General features: G+C 53.4%; 1 protein-coding gene across 7 annotated transcripts in view; it reads left to right on the plus strand.

Annotated features, from left to right (window-relative positions):
- The window catches only part of HIVEP3 (HIVEP zinc finger 3), a 145,331-nt gene that overhangs the window by 49,497 nt on the left and 77,707 nt on the right, over positions 1-18,127 (plus strand). The window contains exon 2 of one of the 7 annotated variants that reach the window (XM_071799204.1): positions 8,343-8,424. The exons of the other annotated variants lie outside the window; for them this stretch is intronic. The gene's annotated coding sequence lies outside the window, so the exon portion shown is untranslated. The remainder of the gene's footprint in view (positions 1-8,342; positions 8,425-18,127) is intronic. 7 annotated transcript variants of the gene reach the window in all.

Raw genomic sequence — 18,127 nt, forward strand, 5'->3', positions numbered from 1 at the left:
TAGGGCCAGCTCCAGCGCTTTAATGCGGGTCCAGGTGCGCCGCCCCGGCAGCCCAGCGGGTTTGGTGTGCCTTGGGCTTCCTGGTCTGGTAAAGCCATGTCCTGGTTCTCTTGGGGTGAAACAGTTTGAACCTGCACCGCAGGCGTAAGGAAAGAACATTTGTGGGGGCAGCGAGCGTGAATTCGCCGTCGTGCTGCGCTTGGATGGGGAAAAGGATATCAACTATTCAGGAGCACATGGGAGCTGTGCACTGCTGGCCAGACAACTGCTGCTGATTCATTAGCCTCTAATTACACGTTATTTTACCCATCCTCCCGTCTTTACAAAGGGCTGCAGTGTTGGAGCTCGTCCTTCCTCCAGGCTTTGATAGGAGTCAGATGGAAGCCTCCCAGTCCTTCTTGGTGCGTGTTTGTTTGCAGATGGCGGGGGCACCGCTGTGCTCCCCAGAACAGCTCGTGTGCCCGATCGCCCGGGCGGGATGAACCGTGTGCTGGCGACCTTTGGTTGAGCCGCGTTTCCAAGGGAAAGCCCGAGTTTTGCTTCAGGTTAGCGGGGGGTTGATCAGAGTTCCCAGGTGATGACGCCTGGGCTGGGCCAGGCTTCCTCGAGCTTTTGTCAGAGATGTGGGCCGTTTCTGACAGCTGTGAAGCACATCTGGAAAGGACCTTTTTCCCCTCCCTGCCTTCCCGAGGGGCTGGAGAAGCGGTGCAGAGCGGGTGGGCTGGTGCGATGGAGACGTCCTGCTGGGACTCCGGAGCCAAACCGGCTGGTGGAGGCCGAGCTCCGGGAGAGGAGAGGGACCTGCGGACAACCCAAAACCTCCGTGATGGTGGAGACTCAGAGAGGGCTGGGTGGCTTGGACAAAGAGGAGAGCACAGCAAATACTGAGAAAATGTATCCCTCTTACTTGGAGTCCATATAAAATTGCAAACAAACCTCCTAACCCAATAAGTAGTTCTGCAGAAGAGCCTGGTGCAGTTAATACCTTTTGGAAGAGCGCTCAGCCAGACGTTTGGCAGAAAATCGCTGGGTAAATGCGAACTGCAGGTACTGTGGTGAAACCCAAACTCCAGGAAAGGTCTTTTAGTGCAGAAAAAAACCCAACACAAGTGAGTGCAATAATGGGGCTCCCTAATGTGGCTTCTGCGAGCTTTAGGGGCAGGAAACGTTTCCTCTGGCGCTTGCTTGGTGAGGTCTGTAACTCTGGGTGTGCGAAGGGGAAGGAGCCCAAGGGCCCTCTCCTGGCACAGAGCGAAAGGACGGCTGGAAAAATCACACAGGGCGATGGACTCAGGCGGGCGGGTGAAGGGAAGGTGTGAATGCTGAAGTGGGGCTGAACGGCAAGCCACACGCTTTATTTATAACCCAAATATTAACATAGCGCAGGTGTAAATCTGTAGAGCGTGTTCTGGGTGGGTTGGTGTGTGGTTCCCCCCGGGCTGTCCTGCCCAGCTGAGCGCAGGGGCCGAGGGCCGTGGTTTGGGGGCGATGCCGGCTGCCCTGCCATAGAGCCGGCTCGCAAGGGTTTGAGTAAACAGGTTTTTGGAAGGCAGATCAGAAGGTACCTTTACAGCGTTACTAGACATCTGTCAAATGTGAGCAGCAGGTCTGGGGAAGCACAGTGAGGTCTGCTCGTATCTTAGAGCACAGCTCCTACAGACTGAGCCTGGTTGCTGAGCCCATTCCCATCTCATCGGCATCAGTATCGCCCCATACCTGGAGACACCCCAGGCCAGGCTGGACGGGGCTCTGAGCAACCTGAGCTGGTGACGATGTCCCTGTCATGGCATGGGGGCACTGGGGGGCTGGGAAGGTCCTTCAACCCAAACCACCCTGTGATAAAACCCACCCCTGGTGTCCCCCTGAATTCCAGCATCCCCAGCCGCTGCCCCCAGCTCCTCCCTCCCTGCACGCGTGTGCTCCCAGTGCAGGAGTTGGCACAGAGGTGCTGGAAAATGTGAGGTGGCGTGAGGAAAATTAATGTGTTGTATAAGTAAGTAAATAAAGAAGGAGGGACGCTGTCCCAATGGCCGGGGAGGGCTGGGAGGGGGCAGGGCCATCGGGCACCCCAGCCGCATTGCCGGGGTCTGCCCCGTTGCTCGAGTTCGGCGCTGGCACACGGGCCCTGCAGTGTCACCAATGGTACGATTTTGGTGAAACCCATGTGTGTTATAGATGTCTGTGTTCCGTTATTATCCCCCCAGACCCCATAGACGTCCTCGGTGCTCCTCTGGGGCATCATCTGTGCCACTGGTTCCCATAACAACTTGTGAATTCATCAGTCCAAAGCTGCATTGGTTTTTTTTTTAAGAAAATCAGCCCAAATTCTCTTTTGTCAGCTGCCGAAGCCTTGGATCCCTGGCAGCCTGCCGCTGCTTTTCTCCTCCTCTTTTCTTGTTGCTCATGAAAAGAAATCCAGGCATAGCCTTCGAAGGGTCATTACAACTATTTATAAAGAAACAGCATATTACCTATGCGGCATTCGAGATGCTGGGCCTTGGCAAACGTTTAAAACTGAAAGAGCGGTAGATTAGAAGACTTTTCTGTGTTGGGCGCTGCTGTAGCTGATGGATTAGTCCCGTTAGCACTCTCTGACAGGTCTATTTAGAGCTTCCCCCGTCTGCCCTTCCTCAGGCAGCCACGCTCATTACTGTGGCCGTCACTCAGACGCACTTGGAATGGAGCTGAACGGGCTCCTGACGCAACGTGTACTGGGAAAGGAGAGAGAAACACCAACAATCCCCCTCCACCTGTGAACTGAGCACAGGGTGGTGGGGTTTGACGTGAACATGGGAACCGAGCACAGGGTGATGGGGTTTGACATGAACACGGGAACCGAGCACAGGGTGATGGGGTTTGACATGAACATGGGAACCGAGCACAGGGTGATGGGGTTTGACACAGGGTGATGGGGTTTGACACGGGGAGGGTGTTTGAGAGTGTAAAACACTCCAGCGTCCCCAGGGAGAAAAAGCACTTTTAAAGTGAACATTTATAGGCCACACCGAACATTGGCATGGAATGAAAGTTATTTAACTGGTTAGAGATGAACGCATCTGTTACTGTCAGCTCCTCTGCCCTTGCTAAGGTTTCCTTGCCCAGGTGTTTATCAGGTTACATTTCACTCGCCATCCTGTTCTGCTGGGTACTCGAGGATGGCCCCATTTGTGCAGCCCTACATGCCACCACTTTTCTCCTTCTTTCAAGAAAGAGCACACAGAAATGCAGCAAAACTGCTCTAGGGTTATAGACGAGCTGTGTGTCCATGAGTGAGCTTCCCATTCATCCTTGCAGGGTTTATTTCACGGCAGTGGAATCATTACCAGTAAGCGAGTAGTGTGCTTCGAGACCGCTGGAATCATTTAGCAGTGATAACTTAATAAGGAGTTGCTCTAGCAGCTGGTGTAGGTGAGTTCAGCTCCGTTTTGTGGTTATTTACACGTTGCAAGGGGAATGTGTTGTTAATAGCGGGATTGGCCTTTGGAGAGTCTCCCCCTCCCATTCATTTGGTTTATGCCCCCAGTCTCCAGTGGGCTCTGAGGGGCTGCTCTGCTCTAAACCTGCCTGGTCCATGCTAACGTTTTCTGAATTATTGTTTTCCCATTTAAATCAACAGCTTTAACCCTGGTTTTACCCCTCAGCTCTAATTCAGTCTCAAGTATCGCCCCTGGGAAATTTCACTTTGAGCTTTTCAAAGGTTACCCAAAGTATCAGGTTATTGGATTATGTTCTGCGAGCGGATTTGGGGGGAGCGGGAAGAAGCGCGATCGATATCCACGTCCTCTGGAGCTCTATGAAGAAATCCTCCCCGGGAGCCGTTTGGCCTCTGATTTTGCAGGGTCTGGCCGGCTCAGGGTGTCTGGAAGCGCTCAGCATCTCCCGGGGCCCGGCTGGATGGGAACTTGGCTCTTTCCCTCTTTTATACGGCGTATTCAGCGCTGCAGCGCGATCCTTAACAAAACCGGGCCTTGGCCAGTGCTCGCGGCTTGGGCCGGGGCTGTTCCCAGTGCGCCAGGCGTTATCGCCTTCACGTGCTTGGTTTTTCCTGAAGAACTGCGGATCGTTTTGGTTTTCCCCAGTTACCAACTGGTTTAGTTCAGAGGCTCTTCAGGGCTCCCAAAGGTTGACTTTGGGGCTGTCGTTAGTTTGTGATGTTATTGGCAGCGGGTTCCGGGATTTACCGCCAAGAAACATGTTTAGGCATTTGGATTACTCTTGTAAATTTTAATTAATTGCTTTGCTGCTGTATAAGGCAGCGCTGTAACACATACTTAATGCTAAAGTATTCAATTTCTTACAGCAACATCACACCGCGGGTTAAAAAACAAAGCTGCGGGTGACAAACGTCTGCGTTGGTGACGGGTTTATTTGGGAAGGGTCTTTCGAGCGCCCCGTGCAGCGGGAGGGCGGCCGCGCTCAGCGCTGCTGTCCCAGGGGACCCTGCCCGCGTGTCCCCAGACGGCCCTGCGGGAACGCGCTCGGCTCCCGATGGCTGCAATACCTGCGTGCGAGACTCTGGCTCCTACCGAGCAGCGTGTGGTCGCGGGTTCTGTTTTACAGGAGATGGGGTCCAGACTCTCGGGGCTGCCCGACCCGCTTGGTCTTTGTTTGCTGCCACAGAAGCGTAAGCGTTTAAATCAGCAAACGCCGGGCAAAAGTAAGAGCTGGCGTGGGTTGGTGTTGGGTGCTGGCACCCGCGAGGCGGTGCTGGGTGTGCACAGCATCTCGCATCCCTCCTGACCCGAGCGGCGAATGGACAGAGGGGAACATGCAGAGCTCAGCGCACCCTTCCAGGGCTGGAGCAGCAGAAGAGCTGATTTGTGCGGTACAGCAAAGCTGTGATTTTTTTTTTTTAAATGTATTTATTTCTTTTTGAAGTGCACTCCAGACCTTGCAACTATAACCCTGTAGCCCCATTACCCAAACAGCCGCTGTTCTGGGCCGGCGACCCCTGTCCCGCGCCGCACCGCGTCCCAGCGCCCGCCGCGACTGTCGGCTCTGTCTCCAGCTCTGATCTCATGTCTCGACCATCTGCTTCTCCTGGTGGTCTCGGGGGGTCTGCCAACCAGCCGGCCGATCAGAACGCGCGGGCACACGGGTTGGATTATTTCTGGACCTTCCTCGCCGCCATCTGTTTGGGAGGGAGCCACGAGCCTGTCTTGCCCAGCTGGGCCAAGGTGTTGCTGCAGCCTCGCCAGGAGGAGAAGCAAACAGGATAAAGAAATTACCGTCGGCTTCAGGAGCTGAATCAGCCGCGAGACAGCGCTGAGCGCCCGGCGGGCACCTGGCGCCCGCACAGATATCACAACATTGCCCGGCACCCGCAGAGACATCGCGATATTGCCCGGCCCGGCGCCCTGGGGCTGGCGGACACGTTGAGGTGACACCGGGCAAGACACCAACTTTGGTGTGACTTGGGAGCTGACTCGTGTTGCCCATAACAACCCGGGCTGGAGTCTTTTTTTGCATGCACGCACATACACGTGTGTGGATGTTGCTATAACAACCACCAGGACTTTTGAAAAGACGTTGGACTCTTGTTTTCCAGGTTGCAAAGCACCGAAGTTCTGCTGCGACCCAGGAGGCAAACAGCTGCCTTGGGTCCTCCCACCCCCCGGAAAAAACGCACTAAATCAAGTGTGCCAGGCAAAACGTCTGGTTTAATTATGTAAAAACAGCCTGTAATGCCTTAGTAGGAAAAGAGAGGCACACAGTCTGCTGCTCTGATGTTGGAAACGGCCCAGCCAGTTCACGGCAGCGAAGGCTGCAATAAATACCGGTTTTGGTGTCCCCAGAACGTCACAGCTGAACAATGCCACCAGTAAAGGCACCGGTGTCAGCAGGAAGTCACGAATCCCGGGTGAAGGTTGTGACCTGCAGCCTGTGGTGCAATGTAATTCGGCAGCGATGGGGCCGGGGAGCGGGATCAGCGAGAGCCCGACCCTGCCCGTCCCTGCGGCTGCGCCCTGGCTACGCCATTCACATCTGGGAAACAGCATTTGCCTCCCGTAGGCTCAACACCAATACTCTATATTTTTCCCTTCTTCTCTGAGCGCTGGGGACACTCTGAGCAGTGTTGGGTTTATTCTTGCAGGGACAGGGGAAGGCTGGAGAGGAACAGCTGCCAGTTTTTCCCCACCTCGAAGCGGTGTTGGGAGGATGGAAGAAAACACGCTGTGGAAATCCGTGGGGGGATTTCTAGGGATGTGACAGCCCCAAAGCAGCTGCCGCAGCAGATGGCCGGGGTCTGGAAATCCCAGAGGGACAGATGTGTGTGCAGTGGCGATCGGTCCAGCCCGAGAGCACTGGTTAAACTGGTTAAACTGGACCTGGGTGCTGGGGCTCTTGGGGAGGTCCTGCAAGATGGAGAATCCTGCGGGTGCTGTTGGGCTCCTTGGCTGGGTGCGGGAATGGGATGTGCGTGTTCAGTACCAAGCGGTTGGTTTATATCTCCTGCTATCAACCGTGCTCTTTAATTTGCATGATTTTCAGTGGTTTGAGCGCTTCCAGTGGGTTTATGTTGCGAAATGCCATCTGCTGACATGGGCTGGGATGCCAGTAAGCGTTTCATTGTCGTGTTTTGTAGGTGAGAGCGGTCTCCTGTCAGCACTTGAGACTTAGTGCTTGGTCATGGGCTGTGCTGAGCAGTATCTGAACAACTGTGGGAGAGACTTTGCCTGCAGTCAGAGGTGGGGCCCCAAAACCCCATCAGGTTTGATGTAAACGTGTACTATTCCAGAAACTGGTTTGATTTTCCAGCGTGTGCCCTGGAGACCTCAGAACCCACCTGAGAGAACAAGGAGCTTTTCATCCGGAGATCAGCAAACTACAAATGATTTTGCGGATCGTATCGCTAGAAACCGTTGTGTTTTGCTCAAACTGGCGGCTTGCAGAGAAAAGCCGTGCACAGCGTTGGTTGTGCATCCTGACGGCCCCCAGGCAGGTGATGGGACGCTCGTCCTCACCGACAGCTCCGTTTCCCAGGCCGGACCTAAACTCAGCTTTTGACGTACGGCTCCTTCTCCAGCGTACAAATTAGCTCATTAAACACTTTGCATGAGACGCCCAGGAGCTGGCAGCCAGGGCGAGGAAATCAAACCCGCTCGTGCTTTGTTCACCTGCCTTCAAAGCCGCGCAGCCCTCCTGCCGTGATTCATCCCGAGCCGCAGGCTCCGGAGCCCTCGCCTGCCTTCCCCAGCGCTGCTCCGCGCACGGGGCCGGGCTGCGAGCTGAAAGGAGGCTTTTGAGCTGCAGAAATTGTGCAAGCCAGCGCGGTGCTATTTCTGGAGCGCGCTGTAATGTATGCGTCTAGCCCGGCTCGCTCCGGCAACGGCCAAATGTTTTTCAAGCAGTAAAGAAGGTAAAATAGAAGCAACACTGTACTGGAGCCAGATTTTCCATGCGTTCCCCGAGCAGAGCCCGCAGGAGCTCGCACGTGCGCTCTCAGACACATAATTAAACGCATCGGTCACCAGAAGGATGGAGCGGGGGCACCGGGGACCTCGGCTGGGCAGCTGCAGCCGCTTACGTTGCGCCATGCCCATGGCAGCACACGCGCTGCCGAACCGGGGTCAGCAAAGCCCGGTTGGGGTGAGGATCGGTGCTACTGAGAGAACTGGGGGTTATACCAAGGGAAAGGAATGGCAGGGAGATGGAAGCACCGGGGAGAAGGCAGCAGCAAAAATGAATAGAGCATGGCCCCAACTGCAGCTCTTGCAGCCCCCGATCTCAGCTCACCTTCGGCAGGAGGGTCGGGATCGTTATCTCGCTGCAGAGCTGTCACGTAAGAGCGGGCTCGTTAGGGGACTGGAAGCAATTAGGGGGATGTTGGCTTGTTTCTTTGCCTGGTTGCTGCTTCTGGCAAGGGAGGATTTGCCAAGACAGCGCTGCACAGACACGGCCCTGCAGGTCTTGGTCTGGAGCAAGTGAATGGGGCTGAGCAGCGGTTGAGCAGACACGGTGAGGTTCTCAGGGACACGGGTTAGTGCGAGAGTCAGGTTATGGCTGGACTCTAATCCTGGAGGTCTCTTCCAACCAAAATGGTTCTGTGGTCTCAGGCGATGCTGCTGTCAAGCAGACATCACGGTGTCACTGTGGGTATCTGGAGATCTTTGCGACAAAGGGACAGTTGCAACGGCCTTAGCGTGGGGAGCATGGGAGAAGGGATAGCAGATAAGGAGTGAAAGAACGAGCGATGAAAGGCCCTGATATCTCAGTGGGAGCAAGCAGAAGAATATCTGAGTTGCTACGACAGTCAGAGGGGTTGTGATGGTGTCTGTGGTATAAACGGCACACACGGGAAGCTGCAGCACAACGTTAAGGTCTCGTGTTTTCCACCCCAGGCTCCCTTTCCCAGGTCACCGCATGAACACCCGGGTCTCCTCCAGGGACCAGAGGGATGAACCTGTAGCAGCTGCTCCCCAGGTAAGAGGCTGAGCCATCTCCTCTGCTGGTGTGGGGGCCGTGGAGCCCGTGGCCGCGGTGCCTTGGGGCTGAGCTGCCCCACGCTGGGATGGGACATTTGATTCCTGCTGCGCTTTCTGCTTGTGATTTTCTAAAGAGGTGATGGGTTCTTTGGGGTTTGCAATTCCTGGCGCAGACGTGCGGTGACTGAGCATTCAAAAAGACGTTTTGATGGGCAAGGACTGATCCAGGCCGCTGATCCCGGTCTTTTATTTCTGTTTATGGGGTGCCACTGGTTTTGTTTGCGGCCGCCCAGCCTGTGCCCCCGTAGAGGCGCTCGCTGTGGTTTTCTGAACGCGGTCGGTGTGGATTGCGGTGCCAGGGTGGAGGTTGCGTCTCCTGCTGCTGTGATTTTCTTTCTGGCTCTTTGTCCAGCAGCTGCCTAACATAAAACATTTAGAAACAGAAGCCCCTGTTGGGTCTCTCCTCGTGAGCTGAGCAACGTGACCAGCAGGTCCCCAAATCGCATCCTGCTTTGTCCCTTGCAGCTGTGCCTTTTTCCCCTCGTGACCTTCCTAAAGTTGCTTCATTTGCTGGTGCAGTGTGCCCGTCCTTAGGGATGTTGCTTACCCAACTTTGGGGAAGTTTGTGGAAATCAAATCGCGTTCCTGGAGCTCTTGGAGAACCCTCCAGCAGAAGGTGCTGTGCTGCTGGGCATGGACACGGCTCAGTCCGGGGTCAGGCGCTTGTGTTGGGAGGATTTGAAGGACCAGGAGTCACTTGGCTGGTATGAGATGGACAAACAGAGTCCTGGAGTGGAAAATGGTGTTGTCTGCTGCCTGCTTTGGAGTGTGCGGTTTATCCGTAGGATGCACAGCCTGGTGTCTGCAGCCGGGACGTTGCAGACCTGCAACCACAGAGTTAAAACGCGTTGGGGTGGGATGTGCAGCACAGCAGCGCGAGAGAAGGAGCAGGAAAGGCGCTGAGGACGGGCGGCGGTTCTGCCCCTGCGGAAACCGGTGCCTGGTCTCAGGGAGAAGCTGCTGGGCTGGGAGCACCATGGAGGAGCAGAACATCCCAGGAGCAGCAGCCGCCGTCCCGCTGCCGCACAGCAGGCCCGGGGTCCCTTAGCGAGCGCTGATTGCGGGGGGCAGCGCTTGCACCCCCTGAGCAGCGCGGAGCTGCAGCGGGAGCTCGGGGTGGCTCCAGCAGCAAACGCTTCTCGCTCGGCCGCCGTTAGAGCTCATTATCTCACTGACCTTTAATTTCGCAAGTGCTTCTTGCAACGCGCTTCTTCAGCCTGGTCCGGCTTCTGACCTCCGTTCCCAGAGGCAGTGGGATGATGTATTCATCTGGTGCGCTGTCTGGCCGCTCTGCAGCCCTCCCTCCATCCGCCCCTCCGGCTCTGTCCTTTTTGGCAATCTGTCATTTTTATTTTTGGGACGAATCCAGGAGCTGAGTAAAAAGTACTTGGGCAGCTGGAGCGAGAAACAAAGGGTTTTAAATACGCTTTCACGTGTTTGCAAACAACTGCGCTTCATCAGGGTCCCTGCCCGGCGCACTGGCAGTGATGAGGCTCTTCTGAGATCAGCATTAATTACACTGCACGGAAATGGTGCAAACCATGCAGTGGGAAATACCTCCTGTTCTGTGGCCCTTGTCTGTGTGTGCTGCTCCCATCACGGTGGCTACGGAGCACCTGAGATTGCTCTGCTCTTAGAAAGATGAGCAGATAGAGCTAAAAGCGTTGTTAGGACGGTGTTGATGCTGCACTTTGAGGGTGCTCTATGGAGAGTCTGTGGGATGTTGTATGGTTGGAAATCATCTACCAGGGAAGATCAGTGCAGGGAATAATGATGCTGTCCTGTTGAAATATCCCCATTTTTCCTCAGTTCTCGTAGCTTGTTCTTGGTGAAAAAAACGAGTTTTGAATCAGGGAATTAAAAAGCAAAGGATTTGATTTGAGGTTGATGTGAAGAGGGAAGAAAGCTCAGGAGCGCAGGGAGGTGGGTTTGATGACACCAAGTAGCCCATTAGTCCCAGCTCATCAGCTCTGATGAATAAAGACTGAACTTGCAGGATGGGGACTCCTCTGGTCCTGGGGGCTGTGAGGGTGGACACGACTGTGCTGGGGCTGTGAGGGTGTTGCTGACCTCGGGACACGACTGTGCTGGGGCTGTGAGGGTGTTGCTGACCTCGGGACGTGACTGTGCTGGGGCTGTGAGGGTGTTGCTGACCTCGGGACACGACTGTGCTGGGGCTGTGAGGGTGTTGCTGACCTCGGGACACGACTGTGCTGGGGCTGTGAGGGTGTCGCTGACCTCGGGACACGACTGTGCTGGGGCTGTGAGGGTGTCGCTGACCTTGGGACACGACTGTGCTGGGGCTGTGAGGGTGTTGCTGACCTCGGGACACGACTGTGCTGGGGCTGTGAGGGTGTTGCTGACCTCGGGACACGACTGTGCTGGGGCTGTGAGGGTGTTGCTGACCTCGGGACACGACTGTGCTGGGGCTGTGAGGGTGTTGCTGACCTCAGGACACGACTGTTCCAAGTGCTTTGAAATCAACCCCTTTGCTGCGTGGTGACCCGGCTCCCAAACCCCAGCTGTTCTGGGGCTGCTCCTGCACAGGGACAGACAGACGGACACAGCCATGCTCTGACTCTTCTGTGAATACAGTGTAATTGCAGGAGTTGGCACGGCGGCTTGGAACGAGATCTAATTAATTAATTGAAGCCATGCTGGGATTACATTTTGTTAGAGCTTGGAATCAGGGTGGAGTCGATGAAGTGTAAGCACAGGTTGGGAAGGAAAGGGAGGTGTGTGCTACACGTGCCACCTCCGGCATATATGTATTATATATATGTATTATATACATCTGTATGCATATATTCCTGGTTTCACTGCAGCCAGGGTGGTCAGGGAGCCTTTGCTTTCCTTATCCCTAATACTGTTTGTAGTGAAGAAGAGGTTCCTTTTGCTTTTCCCCATGCTGATCAATGTCATGCTCCATCCAGACCTGCCTGTGATTTCATAACCAGGGCTGTCAGCTCCATATTTTCTGCCTTTAAAACGATTTGGGGTCTTCTGGAATGGAAATCAGACGGTCATTGCAGCTATAGTTGCATCCCGATGCTGGCTCTGCTCCCAGCAGCTGCCGGGCCGGGCCTGTATGTGCTGGCACAACTTTCCACCGCTGGGCTTTCCAGGAATAACTGAGTTGTTTGGAGAGGTAAACAAGGGTGCATGTGGGGTGTAAGCAGACCCGGCCAGCGGGGCAGCACAGGACCTTCCGGGGCCGTTGTTTTCCCTGCCGAATCCCCAGCATCCTGCACGAGCCGCTTTTCTTCTGGCCGTGTCAGGAATACACTTCCCGCTAATTTTAGCTCTCCCTCCGCGGTGGATATCTTTGGGCACAATGAATGCCTTATTCATAAAGCTACAAACACCGTAAAAAGAAGCGAGAGGAGGTGGGGGGCAGCGCGTCCCGCCCCGCGCCGTTCCCGAGCTCCGAGCAGCTATAATTTTGGCTCTCTGGGAGAACAAGCCGGGGCAGTGTTCGCTCCGACAGCCAGGAAAGGGCTGGCTGTTTATATTTAGGGCCTTGTAGATCTGCGTGGTGTGTGCAGGTGGCGCATTAAAACGTGTGGATGATTTCTTACCGTGTTTTTACTGGCCTGCCGTTAATTCCGTGCGAAGCCTAAGTAAGCACTGAGAATTTCGTTGTAACGGCTCCCGGGGTTAAATTTTGTAGCCTTTGGAGCGTTCTTTTGAGCTTAATCCTCGTGAATTCCTCCCGTGCACCTTCCTAAACAGTTTTGCCCAGAACACACGTTTTTAAGAGCAGGTTGGCAGCTCCTGCCAATTGGAGGCTGTTGGGTGTTAGTGACCGTGGTTCAGTTCTCACCAGGTGAATGTCAGTGAGCCGCTGCAATGAAAACAAGCGGGTGAGTGCGGAGCACGTGGAGCAGTGAGGGGGTGGTGGTCTGGGTCGCCTGGAGCAGGCTGTGCCTCCCATTGACCTCCAGCCTTCTCGTTGGCTCCAAGAGCTGCAGGAGCCGAATCAGCGCTCACCTGGAGCCACCTGCATTCCCACAGCTTCTACTGGGCCTGATCTGAACAGGGTGCGTATCCAAAACGAGCACATCAGTTTTGGGGCCATGGCTTCTGGAGTCGGGTCGCTGTTCCTGCTCGTCGCTGAGTGCCGCAAGGTCCCGGTCAGGACGCAGAAGGAGCAGCTGTTGAGTGTGGCTGATGTTGGGTCTTTAGGCAGAGCAGCATTCGTCTCTGCTCTTGGGATATGGGGTAAAGTGAAATGCAGGTTCTGTTAGCACTGAGGTATTTCATGCGTGTTTGGGTGCTGTGCTGTGGTAACCAGAGGGGCTGTCTGTGTTCAGGGTGTTTCCCAAGACACCCTCTGCACTACGCGGAGCTGCTTGGGAAGCGGGAGTGCACAGCTGTCCGGGGGTCTTCAGGTTAAAATGAGTGTTAATTCAACAAAATTCCAGAGGGTTCCGTTGTTCAGCACTGCCCCATTTGTGTGGGAGATCTGGTGTGTCCCGCGTTCTGGAACCGATGGCCACGTGTGGCGCGACAGCCATCGCGGAGGGGCCGGTTGAGGAAGAGCAGCGCAGAAACCCACGTTTTCCACAAACCGTGCGGGGAGCGTTACTGAGACGGTGCCGAACTGCAGACCTTTTGGTTTTATTGGCATTAATTGAGACGGATGTGAAGGGTTTTGTGTAAACCAGTGCAGCGTTGAGCAGGCGTTCCTCGCTTTGAGGATGCGCTGCAGCAGCGTGTCCGATACACAGAAGGTGCACAGGGTTGTTATTTAACCTGCGCTGAAAGCACCGGAGCCCACGTCCTCTAACGGGATTAGACATTACATTTAAAAACACTAAGCCTGTTAGCACAGCGCATAATTAAGCCCTGGAATTCACTGCCAAGGAAAATCTTTGGGTGAATCTTAATGACATTTTAAGAAGAGACAGACGCATCTATTATTAATCAAACCAGGCGTAGATCTGTTCCGTGAGAGGTATCAAAAACAAAGCGCTCAAGAAAGAATCTTCCACGTGCAAGTAAACAGCTCAGCGTGGGGCTGGGGGTCACTGGGTGTCTGGGCTGCTTTAGGGCCTTCTAAGAAGAGCGGGAGGAGCCGCTAAAACCGGCTGCTGGGACCTCAAGTGTTGCCGGGCTTTCCCAGTCCCGGCTTTGCGCACCCTCCCTAAGCCAGCGCGGTTTCTTCATTAAGAGCCTGAGCTGGAGGTGGGGAGAGGGAGGATGGGAACCTCAGTGTCTTCACCCTGCAGGTTAGGAGTTGATTTTATGCCAAAACATCATTAATTTCTGACATCTCAGAAATGAAGCCTTCGCTGTCTGCTCCCGGTGCTGAGATACGGAGGTCTCGCCCATAGCTCTATTAGCTCAATTTACCTTTCTCTTCCAAGACAGTTTGAGCGCTAATTGACCAGAATTCAAACCAGCTTTTTCTCCTGGTGATGTGGGTTCATTGCTTATAATTGACCTGCTTTTCTGGCAGTGGAGGTTGCTCTGGTAGCCAGCATATACTGTGCGACTGCAGCCTGTAATTACTTCCATTTAAGCCCTTGAAGGAAAATTTCAGGAGCTTTGTCTGCTGAACTGAAACCGTAGAATAATATATATAAAAGAAAAATATCCAAACTGGTCTTTTGAACATCTGAGCAGAGTCGGGGCAGCTCTGAGCTGGTGGCAGAGCAGGGTTTGGAGGAGAGGGTGGTTTTGGGTCTCCTGGGCGGATTCATAGAGGTGGTTCCTGTGTCAGTGTCTCAGGGCTATGGTTGTTGTGCCTCTCGCTGGCTCCCAGCACCCATCCGGGTTGGTGCTCAGCAGTGGTCACACACCGAGCCCTGGGCCGCTCCAGCTGCTCCCCAGACACACACAACAGGGTCCCTTGCCCAGGAAAACAGTGAGAAATGAAGTTCAGTAGCAAACAGGACAGGCTGCACTCGTCAGGCACCGGGCACCATGGCCAAGCGTGCTGACCAGCGCTGTTTGTGCAGGGATAGCCCTTTAAATCTCGTTGTCCCCTTGTTTTACCACACATGTTCCTCCCCAAACCATCCTGATCCCTCCCTTCCCCGCTGTGGTTCCTTCCCTGAACATCCTATTGTAAGTGTTGTGCAATCCCCTTGCCCTGCACCCCGTGTGTCCCACACCCCCGCTGTCCCAAAGGCGCTCGGGTTGACTCATCTCAGTGGGTTTCACAATGGTTCCCTGGGGCTGTAGCTTTCCTGGGACAGCCCCGGAGGAGTGGGCAGGGTGTCCCCTCCTGTGACCCCGTCCTTTGGGTCCCCACTGGCCACCGTGCCCTGTGCTCTGCTGGCTGTGGGGAGAGGCCTGGGATGGGCTGGTGGCTCCAGGGATGGGCCTGGAAGCAGCTGGACAGGCTTTTATTTGGTTCCCCCACCTGCCATGGACTCTCTGTTCTCCTTTGTGGGTGCACACATGAGATTTTTATTGCATAACCTAATCTAGCCCTCAGAAGTGGCCAAGACGGTCATGACCATGTTCTGGCACAGCGGTCTCCACCAAAACGTGATGTTTCCCCCTTTCACTCGTGTCCGAGGGGAACAGCAAACCTTTAGTCCGAGAAGACATCATAAAACTTTTCCTGGGAAGGAGGTGACTGCCCATCAGCGGTTTTCCTCCAGCACCTCTCGTATCTGTACCAGAGGGCAGCGCTTGGGCTTCATCCTGAGTTTGGGGCCTGCCCGTGCCTGGCGGGTGGTGTTGGAGCAGGTGTCCTCCCTTTGGGTCAAGACACAGATGAGCAGAGTGTCCAGCTCCAATGCCTGGGGCACTTCTGAGTGCGTGTGGGTGCCTGAATGGGAGCACCCAGGGATATTTTAAGTGCTATGTGGCCTCTAGTCAAGTTTAGGTATCTTAGGCGTAGTTTCTAGTCAAGTTTAGGCATCCTAGGTGTAGTCTCTAGTCAAGTTTGGGCATCTTAGGCGTGGAGCATGGCATGACCGGATTGCTTTCCTGAATGTGCTCCTCACCACAGATGCCAAAGCCATTCAAAGATGCCAAACCAGATGCAAGAACATCTGGACATCACCTAAAGCTCCAAGATTTTCTCCATCTTCGGATGCCCAGTGCAGAGCTTGGGCTCAAATCCAGCAGCAGGTCCCTTCTGCTCTCCTGCCTCGGAGGTGATAACACAACTACTGCCGTAAAAATGGAGAGCGGGAGACAAACCTTGCTGTTCAAATTGACCTCTCTGGGGTTCTTTTAGAAGACAGGAAAAATGACAACCTGATTTACAACAGCCCTTTCCCGCCTTGGAATTCTCTGTGTGCCTGTCCTGTCTCTCTGCATCTAGAAATAAATCATCAAGCGCTTCGGAAATGCTCTCATAGGAATGAGCCCTTTTATTTGGCCACCAGATGCACCCGACAGCTCCAACTCTCTTTCTCTACTCAGTAAAATAACCAATAACTCAGTAAAATACCTCAGGATGCTGAGATTTTTTGGAAACCTTCGTTTCACATGTATTTATTTGAATTTATTTTTGTATGTGGCCTGAAGTCTTAATTTCCTATGTTCTACGTTACTACACCTTGTTTGGAATGGTCTTTTTGATCAATTTTGTTGTCTTGTCTAACATATATATATATATACATATATTTTTTGCATGGAGTTCATTGGCGAGCGATACACAACTGAATGTATGAATAATCCATGATAAGCACAGCGTGTGCAGGGCTAAACCCGTTTATCTGTGTATTTTCAAGGCTTTCTTTGCGCTGTGAAGATACCGGACAAAGAGGCGAGGGAGCCTTGAGCTCCCCACTGTTCCAGCTACCAAGTAGCCACGAGGTTTTTAACACGCGGTGGCGAGTGAGCGATGAGAGCGGCCGCCAAACTCGGCTCCGTCGTTACGGCCACCGGTTAATATCGCACATGGCTGCAGTAAATAGAGATTCGTTAATTGTTGTCTCATATCAGCCCTGCTGCAGAGATGCGTTAGGTGGCCGATGTAACGTGAGTGAGCGCGTTGAGTGGGTACAACAGCCGCTCATCATTTTGCTTAATTGTGTTTTTCCCAGTGTATCCTATATTCAAGATTTTCCCGAATTCCAACTTGCACAAAGCGTTTCGGAGCCGCGGCCGCTGTGCTGGGGGATCGCTGAGCAGAGGGACGAGCTGGCTCAGACCCCTGTTGCAGTGGAACGTTGTCACCCGGCAGATGCGTGTTGCTGCACTTGGGGAACAAACGCTGTGAATCTGGAGGAGCTGAAGGAATTGAAATCCCTGCTTTACAAACGCAAAAAAGCTCAACTGACTTTTAACGATGAAGTTGTGCTTGTTGCCTGAATGATGCTGCTTTTTCCCTTTTTCGGTGGTGCTGGGCTGCTCTGCTCCCCCTGAGCTCCCATCAAACGCCGCCTGTTAGTGGCCAAATGTTGCTTTAGCCACAGATGCAAAACTTATGATGTTTTATTATTGAAGTTTGTTAGGAGGACACAGTACACTAGTAAAACTATTTTGGGTTTCTATTGCTAATTCTGACTTGAAAGAGGGAATATGAGCTGACAAAATTGCGAGTTTCTTCAGAAATGAGGTAATGCAATTAATGCAACGAGCAGCAGAAGCTTCTGGTGGAGCTCTGTCATGGGAAATCGCTCTTCCAAGAGAACTGACTGGTGCGTGGTTACCTGGCTTCACAGTATGTGAATACTCGTGGAGTTTCACTCCAAAACACACACTGCTGATGTTAATGCCGTAAAAGTTTAATGAGTTTCTCATTGCTGCTCAGCATTCTGAATTTGGAAGGACCGTATTAAGGGTTGTTTGCTTATCCGGAGGTCCCGGCAGAGGAGGTTTTAGGGAATGCAGGAGCGTTTTGTCTCTAGAAGGAAATAAGAGCTGTGGTTGTCCATCCCCGTTTAATGCTGCATTGCAGGATTGGTCCAGTTGTTCTCTAATGAGGGTGCATTATCAATGTTTCTTGTGTCATTTATTTTACGCCTTCCTGGGTGAGCCCACGGCCACGAGCAGCACAAACTGTCCTGTTTAAACACCACCGAGGATCCGGGGCCAAACTCAGCCTCGGAATTACTCCATTGAACTGAATGGGCAAATTGTCCCAACCAAAGTGATTCTGTGATTCTAAATATGTTGGGATGGAGCAGAAAAGGTTGGGGTGTCGGTCGGTTCTTAGTTGCGCTGGATTAAAGTGGGAGTCAAGGGGTCGACACCGGGAGGTCAGACCCGTGTTTCCTTTTTACGCGCAGTCTTTCTCCAGGGCGTGTGCTGTTTATTTTTCTCTATTACTTTTCCCACCCTTTGAGTATTTTATTTATACTTTTGTTAGCTATTAATTTCTTTTGCTTGGTTTCCTGTTTGGCCCTTGGGAGCCCCATCTCCCTGGTTTTCTGACTGTTACACCCAGAGCCCTGTGGCTGTGGGCACAGGGCTGTCCCTGCTCAGCATTCGTGGGCAGAACACCCTTTGCCATCCTCTCTCTACGGGGAAAGGAGTATTTCGCATGGGACAGTTGATAATTTAATAGTCTGGAATGATTGTGATTACTTGAAAAGTGTTGTCAGGGGCAAAATTAAGGAGAAAAAGGTTTTAGGCAGCATGAGTGAATTTTGATGGCCATTTCTATGGCGTCTTGTGTCTAAAAGGCGGAGAAATACTCATGGACTATACACCTATGGTGCTGCCAGAAA

Source organism: Patagioenas fasciata, chromosome 25 (genome assembly GCF_037038585.1).
Source record: "Patagioenas fasciata isolate bPatFas1 chromosome 25, bPatFas1.hap1, whole genome shotgun sequence".
In the NCBI taxonomy this organism is placed as follows: Eukaryota; Metazoa; Chordata; class Aves; order Columbiformes; family Columbidae; genus Patagioenas; species Patagioenas fasciata.